General features: G+C 41.8%; 2 non-coding genes and 1 pseudogene across 2 annotated transcripts; all 3 read left to right on the forward strand.

Annotated features, from left to right (window-relative positions):
* Nucleotides 1-399: 399 nt before the first annotated feature.
* On the forward strand, nt 400-2,394 carry LOC121502816 (small subunit ribosomal RNA). Its single transcript, XR_005991083.2, has one exon. It is a non-coding gene; the product is annotated as a small subunit ribosomal RNA (ribosomal RNA).
* A 529-nt stretch (nt 2,395-2,923) lies between these two features.
* LOC121502155 (5.8S ribosomal RNA) lies at nt 2,924-3,102 on the forward strand. The gene has a single exon (XR_005990841.1). It is a non-coding gene; the product is annotated as a 5.8S ribosomal RNA (ribosomal RNA).
* Nucleotides 3,103-3,489: 387 nt separating this feature from the next.
* Nucleotides 3,490-6,209, forward strand: LOC121502291 (large subunit ribosomal RNA; annotated as a pseudogene).
* Nucleotides 6,210-14,988: the final 8,779 nt, after the last annotated feature.

The raw sequence follows: 14,988 nt of genomic DNA on the forward strand, positions 1-14,988 counted from the left end.
TTTTTATATGTAACTTTTTCATATGTTCTTGGTTTTATATTAATATATTACCATGAGAAATGCTTTTACGAAAATAATAAATTTTAAATTTATTATCAAATTGCAAATGATTTAATTTCAATATTAATATTGATTAAACAAAATTGTATGGGTGATACAATTATGTATGTTGGAAATAAAATGATATTTTTGAATGAAATATATGCATATATAAAAAATGTATTAAAATTAAAAACATAAATTTATATGAATACAAATGCTGCGAATACGATTGCTATATAATTATGGCCGTATTCGATGAGAAAAAGAAAAATATATATGTTAAAATCTGTATACAAATATTTATATTGCTAATTTCTATTCACTAATATGAAAGAAATATGAAATAAAAAAAACATTATTCTGGTTGATCCTGCCAGTAGTTATATGCTTGTCTCAAAGATTAAGCCATGCATGTCTAAGTACACATTAATTAAAAGTGAAACCGCAAAAGGCTCATTATATCAGTTATGGTTCCTTAGATCGTTAACAGTTACTTGGATAACTGTGGTAATTCTAGAGCTAATACATGCAATTAAAACATGAACCTTATGGGACATGTGCTTTTATTAGGCTAAAACCAAGCGATCGCAAGATCGTTACTTTGGTTGAACTCTAGATAACATGCAGATCGTATGGTCTTGTACCGACGACAGATCTTTCAAATGTCTGCCCTATCAACTTTTGATGGTAGTATCTAGGACTACCATGGTTGCAACGGGTAACGGGGAATCATGGTTCGATTCCGGAGAGGGAGCCTGAGAAACGGCTACCACATCTAAGGAAGGCAGCAGGCGCGTAAATTACCCACTCCCAGCTCGGGGAGGTAGTGACGAAAAATAACAATACAGGACTCATATCCGAGGCCCTGTAATTGGAATGAGTACACTTTAAATCCTTTAACAAGGACCAATTGGAGGGCAAGTCTGGTGCCAGCAGCCGCGGTAATTCCAGCTCCAATAGCGTATATTAAAGTTGTTGCGGTTAAAACGTTCGTAGTTGAACTTGTGCTTCATACGGGTAGTACAACTTACAATTGTGGTTAGTACTATACCTTTATGTATGTAAGCGTATTACCGGTGGAGTTCTTATGTATGTTAAAATACTTGTATTTTTTCATATGTTCCTCCTATTTAAAAACCTGCATTAGTGCTCTTAAATGAGTGTTATTGTGGGCCGGTACAATTACTTTGAACAAATTAGAGTGCTTAAAGCAGGCTTCAAATGCCTGAATATTCTGTGCATGGGATAATGAAATAAGACCTCTGTTCTGCTTTCATTGGTTTTCAGATCAAGAGGTAATGATTAATAGAAGCAGTTTGGGGGCATTAGTATTACGACGCGAGAGGTGAAATTCTTGGACCGTCGTAAGACGAACTTAAGCGAAAGCATTTGCCAAAGATGTTTTCATTAATCAAGAACGAAAGTTAGAGGTTCGAAGGCGATCAGATACCGCCCTAGTTCTAACCATAAACGATGCCAGCTAGCAATTGGGTGTAGCTACTTTTATGGCTCTCTCAGTCGCTTCCCGGGAAACCAAAGCTTTTGGGCTCCGGGGGAAGTATGGTTGCAAAGCTGAAACTTAAAGGAATTGACGGAAGGGCACCACCAGGAGTGGAGCCTGCGGCTTAATTTGACTCAACACGGGAAAACTTACCAGGTCCGAACATAAGTGTGTAAGACAGATTGATAGCTCTTTCTCGAATCTATGGGTGGTGGTGCATGGCCGTTCTTAGTTCGTGGAGTGATTTGTCTGGTTAATTCCGATAACGAACGAGACTCAAATATATTAAATAGATATCTTCAGGATTATGGTGTTGAAGCTTATATAGCCTTCATTCATGGTTGCAGTAAAATGTATATTGTGTTTGAATGTGTTTATATAAGTGGAGCCGTACCTGTTGGTTTGTCCCATTATAAGGACACTAGCTTCTTAAATGGACAAATTGCGTCTAGCAATAATGAGATTGAGCAATAACAGGTCTGTGATGCCCTTAGATGTCCTGGGCTGCACGCGCGCTACAATGAAAGTATCAACGTGTATTTCCTAGACCGAGAGGTCCGGGTAAACCGCTGAACCACTTTCATGCTTGGGATTGTGAACTGAAACTGTTCACATGAACTTGGAATTCCCAGTAAGTGTGAGTCATTAACTCGCATTGATTACGTCCCTGCCCTTTGTACACACCGCCCGTCGCTACTACCGATTGAATTATTTAGTGAGGTCTCCGGACGTGATCACTGTGACGCCTTGTGTGTTACGGTTGTTTCGCAAAAGTTGACCGAACTTGATTATTTAGAGGAAGTAAAAGTCGTAACAAGGTTTCCGTAGGTGAACCTGCGGAAGGATCATTATAGTATATAATTTTCCTTACCGTTAATATATAATATTATTAATAATATTAATGAAATTGCCAAAGAAAAAAAATTAACATTGTAAACAGCAACCAAGCAAAGCTGAATGTTAAATGAATAATAAAAATCAATTAATGGAAAATAAAAAATTTGCGTGTATATGGACCATAATATACAGGCGTTGCGTAATGTATTGTTCATTATTATTATGCGCATACATTGGTTAATGCAACAATCTGAAATGCATAATGTTGTACCTGGTTATTCAGGTTAATGTTTTATATAAAATTACACCAATATATTATATCGAAACCAAAAAGGCTTATATTATAAAAATGATTAAAACTACAGATATGTATATTGTTTATATGAAACTAAGACTTTTCGCAACATTTATTTTGGATTTAAAAAAAAAAAAAATAACAATGTTAAATTTATTGAAGGAATTGATATATGCCAGTAAAATGGTGTATTTTTAATTTCTTTCAATAAAAACATTTCTGATGATATATATAAACCAAATTATTAAAACTCTAAGCGGTGGATCACTCGGCTCATGGGTCGATGAAGAACGCAGCAAACTGTGCGTCATCGTGTGAACTGCAGGACACATGAACATCGACATTTTGAACGCATATCGCAGTCCATGCTGTTATGTACTTTAATTAATTTTAAAGTGCTGCTTGGACTACATATGGTTGAGGGTTGTAAGACTATGCAAAATAAGTTGTTCATAAATTTCATTGTATGAATTTTATAAGCACATGGTATATTATTGGATATAATAATTTTTAAATTTTTATATTCATAATATTAAAAATTATATGAAAAACATTATTCTCACATTGTTGTAAATATTTGAATGTGAAAACGAAGAGAAATATTTTCTTTTTTTAAATCAAATAATACTGAGAAATGTCTAGCATAAAAAATATGAAAATATTTTTCATCTAGGATTGTCTCTTATTAATAATGAAAAAATTGAAAAACCGTTGTAAATGTTATTATTCTTCGTTGGGTTTGTCAATAAATGGCAAATTTAAAATGTAATGTTATTTCTATATAAAAAGAATTAATGCAAACAAATGTTTTATACAACCTCAACTCATATGGGACTACCCCCTGAATTTAAGCATATTAATTAGGGGAGGAAAAGAAACTAACAAGGATTTTCTTAGTAGCGGCGAGCGAAAAGAAATCAGTTCAGCACTAAGTCACTTTGTCTATATGGCAAATGTGAGATGCAGTGTATGGAGCGTCAATATTCTAGTATGAGAAATTAACGATTTAAGTCCTTCTTAAATGAGGCCATTTACCCATAGAGGGTGCCAGGCCCGTATAACGTTAATGATTACTAGATGATGTTTCCAAAGAGTCGTGTTGCTTGATAGTGCAGCACTAAGTGGGTGGTAAACTCCATCTAAAACTAAATATAACCATGAGACCGATAGTAAACAAGTACCGTGAGGGAAAGTTGAAAAGAACTCTGAATAGAGAGTTAAACAGTACGTGAAACTGCTTAGAGGTTAAGCCCGATGAACCTGAATATCCGTTATGGAAAATTCATCATTAGAATTGTAATATTTAATAAATATTATGATAATAGTGTGCATTTTTTCCATATAAGGACATTGTAATCTATTAGCATACCATTATTTATCATAAAATATGGCTTATAGTTTATTCAAATTATTATGCTTGCATTTTAACATAGAATAAATGTCATTAATTTGATAAAGTGCTGATAGATTTATATGACTACAGTGCGTTAATTTTTCGGAATTATATAATGGCATGATTATCATTGATTTTTGTGTTTATTATATGCACTTGTACGATTAACAATGCGAAAGATTCAGGATACCTTCGGGACCCGTCTTGAAACACGGACCAAGGAGTCTAACATATGTGCAAGTTATTGGGATATAAACCTAATAGCGTAATTAACTTGACTAATAATGGGATTAGTTTTTTAACTATTTATAGTTAATTAACACAATCCCGGGGCGTTCTATATAGTTATGTATAATAATATTTATATTATTTATGCCTCTAACTGGAACGTACCTTGAGCAGATATGCTGTGACCCGAAAGATGGTGAACTATACTTGATCAGGTTGAAGTCAGGGGAAACCCTGATGGAAGACCGAAACAGTTCTGACGTGCAAATCGATTGTCAGAATTGAGTATAGGGGCGAAAGACCAATCGAACCATCTAGTAGCTGGTTCCTTCCGAAGTTTCCCTCAGGATAGCTGGTGCATTTTAATGTTATATAAAATAATCTTATCTGGTAAAGCGAATGATTAGAGGCCTTAGGGTCGAAACGATCTTAACCTATTCTCAAACTTTAAATGGGTAAGAACCTTAACTTTCTTGATATGAAGTTTAAGGTTATGATATAATGTGCCCAGTGGGCCACTTTTGGTAAGCAGAACTGGCGCTGTGGGATGAACCAAACGTAATGTTACGGTGCCCAAATTAACAACTCATGCAGATACCATGAAAGGCGTTGGTTGCTTAAAACAGCAGGACGGTGATCATGGAAGTCGAAATCCGCTAAGGAGTGTGTAACAACTCACCTGCCGAAGCAACTAGCCCTTAAAATGGATGGCGCTTAAGTTGTATACCTATACATTACCGCTAAAGTAGATGATTTATATTACTTGTAATATAAATTTTGAAACTTTAGTGAGTAGGAAGGTACAATGGTATGCGTAGAAGTGTTTGGCGTAAGCCTGCATGGAGCTGCCATTGGTACAGATCTTGGTGGTAGTAGCAAATAATCGAATGAGACCTTGGAGGACTGAAGTGGAGAAGGGTTTCGTGTGAACAGTGGTTGAAAAAAATTACCGAAAATTTTCAAGTAATAAATGACTATATAAAAACGTTGGCAAATAATATACTTGAATAATTTTGAACGAAAGGGAATACGGTTCCAATTCCGTAACCTGTTGAGTATCCGTTTGTTATTAAATATGGGCCTCGTGCTCATCCTGGCAACAGGAACGACCATAAAGAAGCCGTCGAGAGATATCGGAAGAGTTTTCTTTTCTGTTTTATAGCCGTACTACCATGGAAGTCTTTCGCAGAGAGATATGGTAGATGGGCTAGAAGAGCATGACATATACTGTTGTGTCGATATTTTCTCCTCGGACCTTGAAAATTTATGGTGGGGATACGCAAACTTCTCAACAGGCCGTACCAATATCCGCAGCTGGTCTCCAAGGTGAAGAGTCTCTAGTCGATAGAATAATGTAGGTAAGGGAAGTCGGCAAATTAGATCCGTAACTTCGGGATAAGGATTGGCTCTGAAGATTGAGATAGTCGGGCTTGATTGGGAAACAATAACATGGTTTATGTGCTCGTTCTGGGTAAATAGAGTTTCTATCATTTATGGTGGTTACTTGTTCCCCGGATAGTTTAGTTACGTAGCCAATTGTGGAACTTTCTTGCTAAAATTTTTAAGAATACTAGTTGGGTCAAACCAATTAGTTCTTATTAATTATAACGATTATCAATTAACAATCAATTCAGAACTGGCACGGACTTGGGGAATCCGACTGTCTAATTAAAACAAAGCATTGTGATGGCCCTAGCGGGTGTTGACACAATGTGATTTCTGCCCAGTGCTCTGAATGTCAAAGTGAAGAAATTCAAGTAAGCGCGGGTCAACGGCGGGAGTAACTATGACTCTCTTAAGGTAGCCAAATGCCTCGTCATCTAATTAGTGACGCGCATGAATGGATTAACGAGATTCCTACTGTCCCTATCTACTAGTCACCGGCTAAAGCGTGTGTGCGTCGAAACGTCGGTAGGTGGCGCAATTTGTGTAAAAACATTTTCTACTTGTGTATATACGCCGGTAGTTAGCGTATTTGAGACTTTGTCGTTTGGCGGTTTTTAGACATGCCGCCGACTAAGGCGAATAAACGTACTCGTGACGTTACCAAACCAATGGCGGTAAACGACGAGAGCGAAGCTTTATCGGACTCTGATGAGGTGAGTAGAAAGAAGGCTGATACCAAGGGGATGGCAAACAAGGGGAAGGTTGCTAAGGCAATTAACGATAGGGGAAGTGGCACTCGAAAGCAAGTGCAGGAAACCGAAAGCGATAGCAGCAGCTCGTCAAACACGAGTGAGGATGAGGCTGGGGAGGCTGTTCTGCCGGTTTCTGTGCCGGTTCCTGTGCAGGTATCTGAGTCGGTTTCAGAAGCTCGTGCTGTACCCCAAGTCGAGACAAAGATGCACAAGATAAAAGAAGTGGCAGAAATGAAGGAGGTTAGCCAGGGGTTAATCGAGCTAGCTCTTGAGGCTGGACTTCCCGCAGCGAAGGTTGGTGACGTGGTAAAACTAAGTAATCGTTTTGAGTTGCTAATATTTTCGCTGATTGCGGAGAATGAGCGACTCAAGGGCCGGTTGGAGGCGGGTCACTCTGCGCCAGTAGGTGCAACTAGGGTGCAAGCGGCTGTTCCGTCGGTTCCGCCGCAAAGGGGTCCAGTGGTTGGTTTGCCGACGCCTCCTGGTCCGAGGCCAGTTGACACCTGGTCCGTAGTAGTGCGCAGCAAAAATGCTGGCGTTGCTGCGAAGGACGTGGTCGAGAAGGTGGTAAGGGAGGTTGGACCGTCTCTTGGTGTGCGGGTGCATGAGGTGAAGCCCATGCGGGATGGTGGCGTATTGATACGCACTCCGTCTTTGGCCGAGCGGAAAAAGATTGCAGACAACTCAAAGTTTGCTGAAGTCGGGTTGAATGTGGCGGTGAATGAGAAATTAGGGCCTAAGGTTGTCATTCAGGGAGTACACCGGCGAATTAGTTCAGATGAACTTATGAAAGAGTTGTATGAAAACAACTTGAAAGAAAAAATGACTCACAATGAATTTGTTAAGGGTGTGCGTATTGTCAGCAAGCCGTGGGAAGTCTCTGATGGAGTTATAAATGTCATTCTGGAGGGAGCAGCTGAGGCTATGCAGCTTCTCCTTAATGTCGAACGCTGCTACGTCAAGTGGTTTTCGTTTAGAGTCAGAAGCTTTGACCCTGTGGTCGGATGCTTCCGCTGCCTGGGTTTTGACCATAAGGTCGCTGACTGCAACGCTGCTAAGGAGGTTTGCCGTCGATGCGGTGAAGGGGGCCACAGGTCAAATAGGTGTGGAAACTCGTTGAACTGCCGAAATTGTGCCTTCAAGGGAGCACCATCTGGGCATCTCATGATGTCAGTGGCCTGCCCCTTATACAGTGCAATGGTCGATCGGGTGAATGCTAGACATTAATATGAATAGTTTATTCATTCAGATTAATTGTCAGAGATCATATGCAGTTATGTGTGAGGTGGGTCAAATGCTGAGTGAAAGGAACTGTGCGGTGGCTCTAGTGCAAGAGCCGTATACAACCAATGGTTGTATTCGGGGATTGCCAGCATCAATGCGAGTTTTCGTAGATAGCGGATGCCAGGCAGCAGTTGTGGTGAATGATCCCAGCCTGGAGTGCACTTTAGTGAATTCTACGGATTGGGGTGTATGTGTTAGTGTGAATGGTAGGTTTGGCAGGATTTTTATGGTGAGTGTGTATTGTAGGTTTGGGGAACCCCTTCGGCCGTACATTGCGTACATGGATGCGGTGCTACTACTGGCGAGTAGCGATCCTGTCATTCTCGGTACTGATGCGAATGCTTCTTCTCCGATGTGGTTCAGCAAGATATCTGGACATGCGTCTGGATATTCGAACTTCACTCGGGGTGAGGAGCTAGCTGAGTGGGCTGCGTCCCAGAATGTTCAGGTCGTGAATGAACCCAGTGAGTGGTACACATTCGACGGTCCAAGGGGGAAAAGTGACATTGATGTTACTTTTGTGAATGAGGCGGCAATGAGAATGTATGATTTTAGATGGTGTGTTTTGGGGGGTCATGGGGTGAGTGACCACAATCCTATCCAGATTGTGATGAACCACTCCATAGCCCCAAGTGTAAATGATGGGTATAATCGTTGGCGCATTACTCGGCCCAATTGGAGGCAGCATGGGGTATTTGTGCGAGAGGCGGCCTCTGAGGTACCGCTTAGCATTTTTACTGCTAAGAGTGTGAATGAACAGATTGCATGTGTAAACGACTGGGTGAGTAGAGCGAATGATTGCGTGTTTGAAAGACCCCATGTAGGGAGTCGCAGGAGTGTGAAGTGGTGGACTCACGAGCTTACAGTAAAGCGACGGGCCGTTAGGTTCTTAAGGAAGCGATTCCAAAGAGCCAGATCTACCAATGGTGAAAATGTGGCGCATCTCAGGGTTGAACTTAGTCGAGCCTTGGCTGAGTACAAAAGAATGCTTGTGAGTGTGAAAGAGAGTGAGTGGCGTTCATTTTTGGAGCGTAACAAAAATGACCCTTGGGGTCGTGTATATAAAATTGTGAGAGGAAAAGGTCGCAAAACGGATGTTAGTGCTCTTCAGGTTGACGGCAACTTGCTTACAGAATGGAGGGACTGTGTGAAAGTCTTGATGAGTGAATTCTTTCCCAGAGAGGATCAGCGGCGAGAACTGCCTAGTGTAGTTATTGTTGCTGATCCCCTTCTGGCGAGTGAATTGGAGTGGGCTTTCTCGAGATTACCCTCGAAGAAAGCACCTGGTATGGATGGTTTCACTGGGGATGTGTGTAAGAGTGTATGGAAGGCCATTCCGGATTATATGTATGAAATGTATGCAAAGTGTGTGAGTGAAAGTGTTTTCCCAGATGAATGGAAGTGTGCAAGAGTGGTTGTTCTCCTGAAGTCACCCGATAAGATTCGGAGTAATCCGAGGTCTTTTCGGGGCATCAGCCTTATTCCTTTTCTTGGAAAAGTTCTGGAGAGGGTGTTGGTGGAACGGCTTCAGGAAAGAGTGAATGCAAGTATGTCTGAGAGGCAGTATGGATTTAGGCAGGGCAGATGTGTAGAGGATGCATGGAGGTTTGTCAAAGACACTGTTGTGTCTAGCAACTCCCATTATATCCTGGGCATATTTGTGGATTTTAAGGGCGCGTTTGATTACCTGAGATGGGCAAGTGTGATTGAAAGATTGGAAGAATGTGGCTGTCGGGATTTAGCTCTTTGGAAGAGTTATTTCTCTGGCAGAAAGGCGTGTATTGTAGGGCAGAATGAAAGTGTGAGCATGAATGTGGTTCGCGGCTGTCCCCAGGGTTCCATTTGCGGTCCATTTATTTGGAATCTCATGATGGATACCTTGCTGAGGCAGCTCGAACAAGTGTGTAAATGTTGCGCTTATGCTGACGATTTGCTTATTTTGGTTGAGGGACGTACGCGATCTGAGATTGAGACATTTGCCAGCGAGTATATGCAGATTGTACAAGCTTGGGGCAATGGTGTTGGTGTCAGTCTTGCGATGGACAAGACGGTTGTGATGCTGCTCAAGGGCAAATTGTCTCCGAGACGGCATCCAATTGTTAGGTTGGGTGATGTTACCTTAAAATATGCAACATATGTGAAATATTTGGGTATTACCATTGGCGAGAGGTTGAACTTCTCACCTCATATCGCCAGTCTCAAAAATAGATTGCTCGGACTGATTGCGCCAGTGCGTCGAATTTTGAGAAATGAGTGGGGCCTGAGCAGGAGGGCTGTGCGAACCATATATAGCGGTCTGTTTGTTGCCTGTGCAGCGTACGGAGCGTCTGTATGGTTTGATACGGTCATGACTGCTTCGGGCAGAATGAAAGTGCTGGCTTGCCAGCGAGTGATTATGGTAGGTTGTTTGCCTGTGTGTCGTACTGTCTCTACGGAGGCAATGCAGGTGCTGTTGGGTGCATGTCCCCTTGATTTAGAGGTTCGGCGCAGAGCCATTCTCTATAAAATCAAAAAGGGGTTGCCATTGCCGCAGAATGAATGGCTTGGGGATAGGAATGTGGAGAGATTAGGGCTTAGCGAATGTAAGGTTTTATTGAGTGAGTGTGTTTTGTCGATATGGCAGGAGAGATGGCGAACAAGTGTGAATGGACGAGTAACTTTTGAATTCATCACTGATGTCTCATTTGTCAGTAATTGCCAAGACTTTGGGTTCAACCTTAGTTTAGGTTTTTTGCTGACTGGTCATGGGTCTCTGAATGATTTCCTAAGTAGGATTCAGCGTAGTGACACTCGGGAATGCCTTTGTGGCGCGAGTGAGGAGACGTCAATACATGTTCTTTGTGAATGTCCATTGTACGCTGACATTCGAGACCTTCAAGCCTGGGGTGTCACTCATGTTGGCGGAGGGTTTGATGTCAGTCAGGTGCTCTCCACAAGGGAAAGAGTAGAAATGCTGAATGAGTTTGCAAGGGTGGCCTTTTCTCGGCGGCGTCTGTTGGTAGCGTGAGAATGTGTTTGATTGAGGATTGTATGTAGGTGAATGAGATGAATGACTGTTGGGGATATTCGGTGAATTTTGCGTTGTCTTTGGGGGCCACCAGTCCCCGGGCTTCATGGTAGCTGAAACTGGGAGTGCTTTGAATAGGAGCACGAACCTGACCAGAGGATTTTTCTGGTACCACGGGCGCTGGGGATAAACAGAGGCGGTGTCAACCCTCTGCCTCTTCGCAAAGTCCTTTTAGGATCGTTGGGAACATAGCTGGCCGCCTTTTGTTGCGGTTTGATCATTGATCAACAGTAAAATGCTGCAATTGCAGAAGAGGAAGGAATAGTCCTCGCTCTGAACAGTGAGAAAGCCATGTCCATGAGCTTGGTGTATACTGTACCACCTGTAAGTTAGCCCAGGCTAATTTGCGTCTATTCCAAGCAGCTATGCAATTTCTATGGCGACCATTCCGAGATTGTTTGGAATCTAAAATGGTAGTGTCTTTAGTGGCACGAGGCTTGACCGGAGGCCTTATTTTCTGGTACCACGGGAGCCAGAGCCCGCGGAACCTAGTTTCCGTCCTGGCTATGGTGCGGCCCTTCGGGGAGATCCGTGGTGGCTGTGGTTTAACGTTCAAATGCGAACAGAGCCTAGGCTCGGCGTGGAGTTGCGTTATACAACCGGGTGCCGTGACCCAAAGATCGGAAGAGGTGTTAGATAGGCCTCCCTCCTCACCAAGGAGCCAGTCATGACCAAACAGATTGACTGTTATTTGGTATCCCGCGGACTGTAGTCCAAGGGGGCGGTGATTGACGCATAAATTAATCCCTTGTCCATGGGGACCGTGGGATAGAGCCAACATGGCAGGTGCTCACGTTAAACACATTGACTTTCGTGTCCCTATCTACTATCTAGCGAAACCACAGCCAAGGGAACGGGCTTGGAATAATTAGCGGGGAAAGAAGACCCTTTTGAGCTTGACTCTAATCTGGCAGTGTAAGGAGACATAAGAGGTGTAGAATAAGTGGGAGATATTAGACTTCGGTTTGGTATCGACAATGAAATACCACTACTCTTATTGTTTCCTTACTTACTTGATTAAATGGAACGTGTATCATTTCCTAGCCATTATACGGATATATTTATTATATCTTATGGTATTGGGTTTTGATGCAAGCTTCTTGATCAAAGTATCACGAGTTTGTTATATAATCGCAAACAAATTCTTTAATGAGACGATGCATTTATGTATTTTTGATTTGAAAATTTGGTATAACTCCAATTACTCAGGTATGATCCAATTCAAGGACATTGCCAGGTAGGGAGTTTGACTGGGGCGGTACATCTGTCAAATAATAACGGAGGTGTCCCAAGGCCAGCTCAGTGCGGACAGAAACCACACATAGAGCAAAAGGGCAAATGCTGACTTGATCTCGGTGTTCAGTACACACAGGGACAGCAAAAGCTCGGCCTATCGATCCTTTTGGTTTAAAGAGTTTTTAACAAGAGGTGTCAGAAAAGTTACCATAGGGATAACTGGCTTGTGGCGGCCAAGCGTTCATAGCGACGTCGCTTTTTGATCCTTCGATGTCGGCTCTTCCTATCATTGTGAAGCAAAATTCACCAAGCGTTGGATTGTTCACCCATGCAAGGGAACGTGAGCTGGGTTTAGACCGTCGTGAGACAGGTTAGTTTTACCCTACTAATGACAAAACGTTGTTGCGACAGCATTCCTGCGTAGTACGAGAGGAACCGCAGGTACGGACCAATGGCACAATACTTGTTCGAGCGAACAGTGGTATGACGCTACGTCCGTTGGATTATGCCTGAACGCCTCTAAGGTCGTATCCGTGCTGGACTGCAATGATAAATAAGGGGCAATTTGCATTGTATGGCTTCTAAACCATTTAAAGTTTGTAATTTATTTTATAAACGACAATGGATGTGATGCCAATGTAATTTGTAACATAGTAAATTAGGAGGATCTTTGATCACCTGGTGCCGCGCTAGTTACATATAAAAGCATTATTTAATACAATGACAAAGCCTAGAATCAATTGTAAACGACTTTTGTAACAGGCAAGGTGTTGTAAGTGGTTGAGCAGCTGCCATACTGCGATCCACTGAAGCTTATCCTTTGCTTGATGATTCGATTTATTTTTTTTTGTATTTGTTTTGTGTGATGTATATATTTTGCTATATATACACTCACCACCGCACTTTAAAAGTATATTTGTTATATATCAAACATTATAACAAATATACTTTTAAAGTATATTTTGCTTATATAGAAAACATTGATGAAAAGCCATAATAATAAATTGGCAAATAAAAAGATATATTGAAAAATAATATACTTGTGTGATGTATATATTGTGCTCTATATACACTCACCAATGTATATGTTCCAAACTGTTGGTAAAAAGGAACAAATGTATAAAAACACATGATTCATATATAACATATATACTTTTAAAGTATATTTTGCTTATATAGAAAACATTGAAAAGGCATAATAATAAATTGGCAAATAAAAAGATATATTGAAAAATAATATACTTGTGTGATGTATATATTGTGCTCATATACACTCACCAATGTATATGTTCCAAACTGTTGGTAATAAGGAACAAATGTATAAAAACACATGATTCATATAGACACAATTTGTTTACTCACAGTGATTAGACGTGTTTTTCCGAGCTCCAAAAGAAAAATAGTGTAGACAGCTCGAAAGGCCCTAGAAAAGGTGCAATTACTAATTGTGAGACAACTGGGGAAAGGTACGTACCAGAATCGGCCCCGGCTGGCTATCCGGGCTCCCCGAATTTAGGCACTTGGAACCGCCTTTGGAACCCGTGGGCAAGGGGGGACCCTCTCCTGTCCATCGATCTTTCCACGAACGCTCTCACAGCTTGGAATAGTTTCCACACGCCACTTTTTTCCCTCGCGTTTTTCCTTCTAGGCGCAACACACGATCAGCTGATCATAGCGTTGTGCAGCGCATGCGCAGCGAGCTTTCGCACACCCGCGCAGTATTGGAAAACGCGAGCAGACAAATTCCCGCCACAGCCAAAATTTAAATTTAAATTTAGATTTGAATTTGGATTTGAATTTGAATTTGAACTTGGACTTTAGATTTTGAACCTTGAATTTTAAATTCTAAATTTTTAGTTTTGAATTTTGGATTTTGAATTTTAAATTTGGATTTTAAATTCTAAATTTTGAATTTTTAATTTTGAATTTTAGATTTTGGGTTTTGAATTTCGAATTTTAATTTTAAGTTTTAAATTTTGAACCTTAAGTTTTGAATTTTGAATTTCAAATTTTGAATTTTGAGTTTTAATCTTGAATTTTAAATTTTAAGTTTTGAATTTTGGATTTAAAGTTTTGAATTTTAGGTTTTGAATTTCGAATTTCAAGTTTGAATTTGGGTTTAGGTTTGGGTTTGGATTTGAATTTAAATTTAAATTAGGCTTAGGAATTGTCATCCACATTCCGCAGTTGGCTCTGGTGGGGCTAAGAGCACAAGGCCAAGGAACTCGCCATTTTCCAACCCCCCCGCTGAGGCGGCGCCAATTAAAAGGGGCTCTGGGGACCGAGAAGGAGCGGTATAACTCCCATCAGGCATTCGCAGGGGGAAATCCCCGCGCACCGAGGGACCCCGCTAGGAGCAGGTGCGATGAGCCAAGCGAAACCGCCTGTAGGCCGGGATGACGAGACCCAGGCATTAGCGGTAGCTAGAGCAGAGGAGGAACTGCTGAGAAATTTCCAGCGCAACAAGCAGAAGATGCAACACTCGCCTCCCGCGAGCATGCCAGAGAAGCAACCGGTGTCGGCACCGCCAAATGTGCAGGGACCCGTGTTTGTTTTCGGCGAGACTGAGGAGGAAACGGCTACCCCGAAGAGAAGCTGGGATGCCGTGAGCCCCGATGTGAACCAGTCAGGAGCGCACAAGAAGCAGAGAGTGGACACTAGCGCACCAGCACTAGCCGAAAAGCTGGGGAAGATGCTAGACGAGATGATCGCCAAGTTCACGGATACCAAGACCAACAACAAAAAGGTGGTCCGCCACGTCACCCAGGGGACAATCGACTCCATGCTGGCGATGAAAAAGCTGCAGGTCGACATCAGTGCAGCGCTGGCCGAGGGCCACACCAAGGGCTCTACCTCGAGCGTAAGCCAGCAGACCACTCCCACGCTGACAGCCACGATCCCCAAAGCGGCTTGTACCACCGGGCCAGGAAATTCGGCATGGCAACAGGTCAGGGCCAAGCCTAAGCC

This window comes from Drosophila kikkawai, chromosome X, assembly GCF_030179895.1.
Source record: "Drosophila kikkawai strain 14028-0561.14 chromosome X, DkikHiC1v2, whole genome shotgun sequence".
Classification (NCBI taxonomy): domain Eukaryota; kingdom Metazoa; phylum Arthropoda; class Insecta; order Diptera; family Drosophilidae; genus Drosophila; species Drosophila kikkawai.